Source organism: Cryptomeria japonica, chromosome 11, assembly GCF_030272615.1.
Source record: "Cryptomeria japonica chromosome 11, Sugi_1.0, whole genome shotgun sequence".
Lineage (NCBI taxonomy): Eukaryota > Viridiplantae > Streptophyta > Pinopsida > Cupressales > Cupressaceae > Cryptomeria > Cryptomeria japonica.
In genome coordinates, this window is record NC_081415.1 from 623,260,836 (window position 1) to 623,271,452 (window position 10,617).

Consider the following 10,617-nt stretch of genomic DNA (forward strand, 5'->3'; position numbering starts at 1 on the left):
ATAAAGATGGTAAGGAATGTCCGGTTTATTACATAAGTCGTACCTTACTTGATTATGAGACCCGATATTCTGCGATAGAAAGACAATGCTTGGCCTTGGTATTTGCGACTCAAAAATTGAGACATTATCTTTTGAATTCAGAAGTCCATGTCATGGTAAAGTTTGATCCTTTGAAGCATCTTTTCTCTAAAACTGATTTATCAGGACGTCTAGCTAAGTGGGTTATGATGTTAACTGAATTTGACCTTAAATTTGTTTCACAAAGAGCAATTAAAGGACAAGCGTTGACCGATCACTTAGTTGAGGCCCCTTCACCTTTTTCCTTCCCTAACCCTGAGTCCTTTCCTGACGACTTCATTCTTTCTATAGAGAAAGATGAAACTTGGGAGTTATACTTTGATGGCTCTAAGTGTCGTACGGGATCGGGGGCAGGTGTTGTTCTGATTTCTCCTACAAAGAAGTCCATTCCTTTATCATATCGTCTAAATTTCTTGTGTACCAATAACATTGCTGAGTATGAGGCTCTTATAGTGGGAATAAAAGAAGCCTTAGCTCTGAATATAAAACACATACATATCTATGGAGATTCACAATTGATTATAAGACAAGTAACCGGAATATATCAAGCAAAACAAGACAAATTATCACAATATAAAGACCTTGCTGTCTCTTTATTACAAAATTTCGATTCTTATACTATGGAACCCGTTCCTCGAAAAGATAATCGACATGCGGATGCAATGGCATGTGTGGCTTCTCTGGTATCTTTAGAGGACCCTGTGGTCGATCTTAAATTTGTTATTCACAATCTTATTTCTCCAGCTATTGTAGATGATTCTAGCCTAGTAACATGTTGTGACTTTGTAGACTCAGACGAATGGTACTCGCATATCGTAAGATATTTGATTGATGGTACCTTTCTTGATTCCGCTAATAGGAACACTAGGGCTAGAATCCACAAGCTGTCTGCTAGGTATATCATTCTTTCTAATGTCCTATACCGGAGGGGTTATGATGGTCTTCTCCTTCATTGTCTTAACAAGTCGGAAATCCCTGTTGCTCTTGAAGAGGCACATTCAGGTGCCTGTGGGGGGCATTTTGGGGGCAAATCCTTGGTTCATAGATTGCTTCGTATGGGATACTATTGGCAAACTATGCAGAAGGATTCCTTTTCATTTGTTAAAAAATGTCATCAATGTCAACAACACAATAATCTGATTCATGCTCCTGCCCAAGAACTCCGTTCTCAAGTAGCTTCTTGGCCTTTCTCCGCATGGGGTTTGGATCTTATTGGAAAAATATCTCCTCCTTCATCTCAAGGACACACCTTCATTATAACCACAACAGATTACTTTACAAAGTGGGTAGAAGCTATTCCCCTTCGCTCTACTACTGCTGAGGTGATTTGTCAATTTCTTCTAGAAAACATTATTTCTCGATTCGGGATACCTTCCACTATAATCTCAGATAATGGGACATCATTTAAGAACAAGGACGTGAAGAAATTCCTCGAGAAGTATCATATCAAACATCGATTTTCTACACCATACTATCCTCAATCAAATGGCCAAGTCGAATCATCCAATAAGATAATTGAACAAATTCTATGCAAAACCGTGAACAAGCATGGTAAGGATTGGAGTAACCAGCTGATCTATGCTCTTTGGGCTTACCGAACGAGTGTACAAATTGCTACGGGAACTACTCCTTATAATCTTGTTTATGGTGCTGATGCTATTATGCCCTTAGAATTAGAGATTCCATCACTTAGGGTTTCTCTCAAAGGTGTAGTAGATGATGACTCTTATAGAGAACAACGACTTCAACAGCTTGAGATGCTTGATGAACAGCACATAAACGCTCTTGAGCATATTCAAGCGTATCACAAAACTCTACAACGAAGCTATAATGATAAGGTCATTCAACATTCCTTCTCAGTAGGCGACTTAGTCCTTTATGAGAATCAGTGCAATGTGAGTGCCTTACCTGCAGAAAAGGGAAAATTTAGTCCTAATTGGCTTGGACCATATATCGTTATTGAGGATTATGGATCAGGTGCTTACAAAATAGCGGATGTAGACGGTGCGCCTCTTAAAGAACCTATTAATGCTATGCACTTGCGTAGATATTATGCTTAATTCTTCATTCTTCATCTATCTTCTTTTTTTCAATTCTTCAACATTGGATAATATGTTAGTATCTCTTAATTAAAGCAAAATAGAATTAAATGTTATGTTGTTTGATCTATATTGCTTCGTTCCTGACAAGCGTGTCTTCTTACCTTATGGTTTGTCTTGAATTCATTTATGTAAATTGTGAAAGATTTACATTCCTATTATGCTAGCATATTATACAGTGTCTTTATGTGTTAAGTAGAATCGTATCATGTTGTGTTTAAATTCAGAATTAAATCACATTAGTTATATGATTCTTAGACTTAATGCATATGTCTTCCTTATCATCAATGTAGTACTTGATTAAATATTTAATTAAGTCACACATGTATCAATTTAATCATGGGGCATTGAGAAATTAATCACATGGAAATTAAATTCTGAACATACATGTACATTTACCAAATGAATTAGATTTAATCAAAACAAAATATACATTGTTTTAAGCATTAAAGATAACACATTTGAGACAAAGAGAAGCATGTATATATACATATATATATGTGGATCGTATACAAAAAATAGGTCACTGTATATCCAAAATGTGACCTCTCTTTTACATCATAAAATCATCTCCTGTCCCTAGGGCTAGTGGCTGGAGAGTGTCGACTGGATGCTCCCTCCTGATCTGGCCATGAAGGTGGACCCATGGGTGTGTAGCGTGATACAGACCGTGAGTGACTCCGAGAGGAACTCCTACGATCCCTATCCATAAGGATCGCGCGATAGGTGGTAGCCTCGGCCTGAGCTGCTACTAGATCTCACCGCGCCTACTAGAGGTCCTCTGATAGGACTCTCTCTCTCTGCTACGCCCGCTGGACGTCCTCTGATAGGACTCTCTCTCTCCCCCTCCATATATCTACCTATACTCGAAATGGGGAAAACAAGTCCTCATGCCGACCCGCATTCCCCTGAGGCCTATAGGCAATCTGTGAGGAACTGGGGATCTATGCTATCATGGAAATATCTGTCATTGCCTGCTGAATCAGGGAACGCCATTCCTGCACATTAGCTATGGTAGTAGAACAAATTTTTGTTAGTACCATTCTATATCATCAAAACATTAATCAATCAATATAAAATTACTATACCTGGATCTCCCTCACGCCAGTAGGGATCATGATATGGTACTATCTGTGCCTGGGCACCACTAGGCTCCCCTCGCTCAAATAATCTGTGCACCATGGGTGTAGGCTGGATGGTACTAGGAACAGGTCTCCGTATCGCCTCATGTTCCCCCCATTGGGGAATAAGAGGTGGATCCAGAGCTATGGTATCATCTCCTGAATGGTGGGGAGCTGCATCCGATTCCTCCTCATCATCTCTATCCTCCTCCTCGTCATCCTCATCCTCATCTGCATCATCACCTGCATCTCCCTCATCCTCCTCTCTATCTGTATCCTCCTCCTCCTCCTCCTCGGCACTGGATTGATCGCCTGTAGGTGGATCAGGATCTCCCGCCTCCTCATGATCCTCTCCCTCCTCTGGCTCCTCTGACCTGGATCCCTGGTCCTCGTCTTGGTCTCCATGTCTCCATGGGCTTGGATAGCCTGTCGGATGATCTAGTGAAAAGATAGGACCTGGATATGATCTCATAAACCATGAGACGTACCTGCGCTGTGCTCCAGGCTCTGCAGAGTAGTCAGTGACTACATCCTGATCAGATCCCTCTAAGTCTGTAGTCTCAATGTCATCTACCGTCGGCCTCGCTACTGCTCTAGGTCTGGGAAGGACCCGCGAGTGTCGAGTATAGATGGGCACATCGGCTGGAACACACTGCTCTAGCCCGAACTGCCTCCGTACTCGGTCGAAGTAGAAAGGGACTATGATGTGTGCATATCGTCCTCGCAGTAGGTGGTTCCTCTGTAGGCATGCCAACTGTCTCTCCATACCATCCCATCTGTGCATCTGTAGGTAAGGTCTCCACACTATCACCTCGGCTGTCAATCTATCAAAAATCACTCTCCAATATAACAAATCTCCAAATCTCCACTCACTGGTAAGTGGATAAGTGAACACCCTAGGTCGCTCGCTCGCTGTACTCAGCGGAAAGCCGACGGGCCTGGTGCATGTGAAGTGCTCTAAAATCCACACCTGTAGAAGTGTGCATGTCATCAAACTGAACCCCTGTCCGAATACATACTCCTCAAGGTCATGATAGAGATGTGCAAGCATACTCCGACCCCAAGCATACACTCTCCTATGTCTCTCCATCACTCTGATACACCATGTGAGACCCCCATGCATGTGTGTCCCTCACCCATTAGGGCAGACGGCTAGTGCTATGATGGCTATCATAAGGCGTCTCAGAAGGGGGACCTCCCCTGTAGGATGTAAGAGCCAGCTGACCATGATGCGACCTCTCGTCTCGCTCGGCATGACTCTCCCTATGCAATACACCTGCTTTCTCTGATGATCCTCCACTGATCGATCGATCGTGTATATAACTGTCGCTCCTCTGATAGGAAGATGAAGTATACGGTATACATCCTTGAGTGTGACCGTCAGCTCTCCTACTGGAAGGTGAAAAGTGCATGTGTCAGGATCCCATCGCTCCATCAAGGCCATCAGCATCGTAGGATGAAATCGAATGGCCGGCATGAGAATCACAGACCACAATCCCACAATCGATAGTGTGTCTCTCTCTGACTGAGTCAGCCGTGGAATCTGATCTCGCAAAGTGCGAAGAATATGTCCCGCTGTATGCTCTCTCATGTACGGGAGACACTGCAACATCAAAACATGACTGTAATCAGTACTCGATCATCAAAAACGCTAATGCAAACTGTCGTACATTGTATGCTAGCCTTGTAACCCCTCACCAGGCCCTGATTAGGGACCATGGCGCCCTGTCAGGGACCATGGAGCCCTATCAGGGACCATGGCACCCTGAGGGGACCATGGCGCCCTGTCAGGGACCATGGCGCCCCTGTCAGGGACCATGGCGCCCTGGGGGGACCAGGGCACCCCACAGGGACCATGGCGCCCTAGGTGGGCCCCGGTCAGCCTTCAAGGCCCGCATACGATCACAAAAAATTCAAACATGCGAAAAATCAAAAGTCAAACGTTCAGTCAACTCACCTCGTCTAGTGGCTCGTCGTCGACCACGGCCTGGCGCAGGATCTCGATCCTCGTGGGACGCTCCGGTCATCGTGAAGGCATGATGATGGCTATGTGGGCTCCATTGCACTGAATAGTATTCTGAAATCAACAAAGTGACGAATACAAGTGTCACTTTCGAGGTATATACTCTCGTTTGCTTATTCTTACTTTTTGAAACCCTAATTCTCCTCTGTCATTCATTTTATCATAACTTGAGTTTGGGAGATGCGATTTTCGAACCGTTTGTTGCGTTGGAATCGTATTTTCCTTCCCTTACTCTCGGGATGTTCCAAAAAGTGCTCTAATGAAGCCTATTTAGTGAACACCCCTCATCAATACTCTCTTACATAATTTGTCACAAGTAAACATGCTAGCCTATTTCACCTCCCTAATAAGCAAGTCGAAACAGGGGGGGACATATAGCTACTCACAGATTTCATCACTTTCCCTAGTAAGCATTAGGTGATTTTGTGATCTAACGTGTGTTTTGTAGGGTGCGGTTCCTAACTGTGTACTGCAGATATCGCTGGGGGCTTCGTCGGACAACTTATGGATATATCCTTTTTCAAATAATGTTTACTTTTTTGTACTTTAGCTTGCATATGCACGTAGTACTCATATGACCGCTAAAGTGGGGGCTAAATGTAGCGTCGTAAATTGTACACACTTGCTAGGGTGGTACAATTTCACACCTAGTTTAGCACCCGCCTTAGTGCATTTTACATTCTGCATTGCATTTCTCCTTAAGCACTTAATTAATCAAATTAATTAGGTCTAAGGTCCTATTTCATCATTCCTTCCATCATAAAATTGGGCCCTTTTCACTAAAGCGTGCCCTTCGCATTTTATTCCTCCAATACACCACTTAATCAAAAACCCTAATTAAGTCCTATTTCAAACTTGGGGGCTTGGTTTCGGGGTCAAAACATCTCAAAATCACCTGTAACTTCAGGATTCTCTCTAAAATCATCATATCCGACGGCCCTAAAAATTTGGTGAAAAGTTGTCGGGACCGTGGCAACATGGTCCCGGACATTTTTCCCAAAATTTTAGGAGTGCGTTCCAATCATAAAATAAAGCTTAACACCAAGAAATTGGCGGGATATTCAATCTCTAGGTCGGCCAAAATACGAATTTACGACCTAGGGTTTCATACATAAAAACTCTCTTTCCTCATTTGAAGGGATCTGATTTTTGTTTTCCAGGAACTTCATATGCAGCGAAAGAGCAGATCTTTGAAGACTTCAACATCTTACAACATCCTTCTATCAAGCATCTATCAAATTCATTCATCCACTTAGGGCTTGGAAGACATTGAAGAACAATAGGAGATTACCGACTGAAGATTGGCTTGTACTCCTCCCTTGAGGGTTGGGTATGATTTCATGTTGTTTTCATGTCTTTACATAAGCTTTAATACATCATTTATTCATGCTTTAGATCACATTTCATCTTGATTTAGAGCATTTACACTATCATTTACAAGCAATTAGGGTTTACTTTCTAGGTTGCTCTAGTTTGCTTTCTTGCATTTTTGGACCTTGCACACACACTAGGTCTGCACACACAATACATTATACAAAACAACTTGGCTATTCGTGGAGGTGGAAATCACCGAAGTGGGGGTTTGACTAAGGCAAAACCCTATATAGCTGCCCCTCCCCCTTTTCAGATATTATTGCAGGTTTCGGGATTCGGATGACGCCGCGGGATACAGTTCCGGAGAGAGAAGGTCAAGACAGCACTCTGTGTGAAGTTGCAGAGCAGAAGACTGGGACAGGGGCGCTGGGTGCCCTGGTCCTACCAGGACAGGGGCGCTGGGTGCCCTGGTCCTGCCAGGACAAGGGCGCTGGGTGCCCTGGTTCCTGGGATAGAGGCGCTGGGCGCCCTGGTCCTCCGGACAGACAGCTTTCAGACAATTTCCAGACAGTGTTTCAGGGTGCAGAACAGTGGTTTCCGGTGCAGTTTTCAGGACAGTGGCACCCGCGCTCCCGTCCCGAACATTTTTAGTCCGATTTTGACTCCGGGTACATATCTACATTCTTATTTCATCTTTGTATTTACAGCTGTTCATTGTTTAATCTCAATTCTGCAATCTTGTTATTAGTTTATACTTGCATTTTGGGATTAGGGTTTGAACTTGTATTACTTGATCTTACAATTTCAACAAGGGAATAGAAATCCTAATAGATATCCCATGGCTCTCTCTTTCACCAAAAGAAGTAGCCAATCGTGCGATATCTCTAGGCTCTTTCGTATTCCGTAATGTGTGTCAAAAGGTAGGATTAGGGCATGATTAACCTAGTCTCGCTTTTTCCCCTACACACTGACGTGATTCTCTAGTCCTTAGGTGCAAAAGAGAATTCTCCACTGCAGTGTCAATTATTATCTGCACTAAAACATAAACAATATACAAGGAAATGCATATGTATCTTACTTAACTAATACATTCATTAACTTACATATGAAATCATCCTAAATAATCTGCATATCACAGGGACAAACCATTTGGCGAATAAATTGGCATGGCTGCAGGAATTAACAAACAAGGTTCAAACACGATTTCTTAAGTTTAGTTTTAAAACATGGATTACATATAGACAATTCACAATATTTTACTATCACAATGCAACCCAAAAGATACCAAAAACCTAAGAGTCCTGATAAAAAACATGTCAATACACCGACTTATCACTAAGTATGCTAGGGAATTGTTGAAGAAATTTGGTATGGTAGGCTCTAAATTGGTAAGTACTCCTATGGTTACAAGTGAAAAATTGACAACAAAAGATGAATCTGCACTAGTAAATCCTACAAGATATAAGTCTATGATTCGAGGTTTTCTATATTTGACTCAGACTAGGCCTAATATAATGAATGTTGTTTGTATTGCATAAAGATACCAAAGTGATCCTAGAGAAAATCATGAGTGTAGTGAAAAAGAGCTTAGATGCTTGCAAGGTATAGCTGAATATGGTTTGTGGTACCCTAAGGATGATGACTTTACTTCATGTATATATACCAATGCAAATTGGGCAGGTGATGTTGATGAGTGAAAAAGTACTTTCGGTGGAGCTTTCTTTCTTCGAAAGAAGTTGGTTTCATAGATCAACAAGAAAAAATCATCTAACTCTTTATCTACTACTGAAGATTAGTATGTTGCTGATGCTACTAACTGTACACAAGTCTTATGGATGAATAAAATGTTAAAGGACATTAAAGTCCATTGCATTGGACCAGTAGTTATTCACTGTGATAACTCTGCTTCTATTGACATATCAAAGAATCCGGTATTTCACTTGAAGACAAAACACATATCTTTCAAGTATAACTTTTTGAAGGAGAAGGTGGAAGAAAATGAGGTTAAACTAGTTTATGTGAACATTAAAGAGAAGATTACAAACATTTTCACTAAACCTTTGCCTAAAGAATCATTTGAGTACCTGAGAGACAGATTAGAGTTTTTTGCCCTGTTGGTAGAGAATTGATTGATATTATTTAGAATCAGCCCAGTATGTATTATCAGAGATATCATTCTTTCTGGATTGATGTGGGGATGCTACTACTCAAGGGGAGTAGTTAGCTTTGTGATGCAATGGTTTTTGTTTTTTCTTTGATATTATTGTTAGATTTCTGGCATTGATGTCAAAGGGGGAGAGATATATGTGAAAAAACAGAGCTTTACAAAGATATCATTCATAGGGGGAGTTTGGTCTTTATTTCAGAACTTCATTGCTATATCTTTGTGTGGGAGATTGTTGGTTGTCTTCCATTGGGGGAGACTTGTTTGACATTTCTTGGCACTTGGATTTTTTTCACATCTAGTGTTGCCATCAATGCCAAAAGGGGAGATTGTTGGCCATTTGGAGGAGTTGATTATGTGTTGCATTGATGTTTTGTCATTGATGTCAACACTAGCTATTTTGGCTACTTCACTGGTATCCTTCTGGTCCCAGTAGATTGTTTGGTTTCTGGTTGGATTAGATCATGATGATCTGGTATGCTCCAGTATGTTTGGGTTATGGAATTGGCATATTCATGCTACTCAGATTCAAGTTCACTTAGTTAGTTTTGATCGAGTGGTTGGATGTTATCTTGTATACTGGAAAGCTTGGTTTGTTGTTCTGGTGAGGGTTTCACCAGTAGAGCTTTGTTGAAGATATTTGATGATATGCATAAGTGGTGTTGATGCGGCTTCTATTGGAGATTCAAGATGCTGATGGTGATCATTTTTGAGACTTAGTAGATTGGAATCATTGCTTTAGTGTGTGTGGACCTAAATTGGGTCCCGGTTTATCTAGGTTATGGACCGACTTAATTTAATGTGTGCATTGGACCTCTTGATGTGTTTTTGGGATGTCTTATGGGTTGGATATTATTTGTTTGTTCTTTGGACAACATATTTTATAATTATGTAATTATTTTATTGTCTAGTGGCCGAGCTTATTGTTTGTGGTCGAGGGTTTGTATATCTATGATGTAAGATCTCATTGTAGATCATAGGTATAGGATAAGGATATGTATGGAGAAAATAATATAATAATCATTCAAGAAGAGGATTTGGTTTATCATTGATGATCAAGTTGGGTTTATGTAAGAGGTTTTAGTCCTTCGGTATTGAGCTTAACTGGAACTGTAGTCAGGCATAAGAGATGCTATCTTTGTAGTTCATTCTTTCCTCCAGATTATAGTCTAGATTTCTATGTAGTTAGTGAGACTCCTTTTGTGATGAGTAGTGTGTTGTAGGTTGTTAGCCTTCCTGCAAATGCAAGCCCCTAAATTGTAATCACATACTTACTGCAAAATTATTATCTGACTGTGGGTAGGCTTCCCACCATGGTTTTTCCCTTTACCGATTTTTCCACGTACAAATCTTGGTGTCATGTGGATGGTATTTATTCTTTGATTGTTGTTTATGCTTAATTGGTTTATCTGATATTTTGGTATTTGGTTTATGCATTTCAGTATTGATCTTTTGGGTTATGGTATTAAAGTTTTAATTACTTAAGGTTCCAGTAATCTAGTCACAAATCCCACCTCTCAGTTGTCTTCGGGTTATTTGAACTGTCTAACAATAGCTAATGATGAAAAATCATGTGTGCATATTCATTCATGGATGTCACATGCAAGTGTAATGGTAATTTTGTGTATGCAATACATGGAAATATTGATGATCATTATGTGTCTACAGTGTAATGGTTGTTTATCTATATTTTTCATTGAATGAGTCTGACGATTTTTTCATCTATTGAAAAATTACCACTTTAATAAAACCTTAGGGAATCTTGAAAAACCATGATAGGATTTTGTAGGGACCCCTCTCATGGCCCCATAGGTTCAA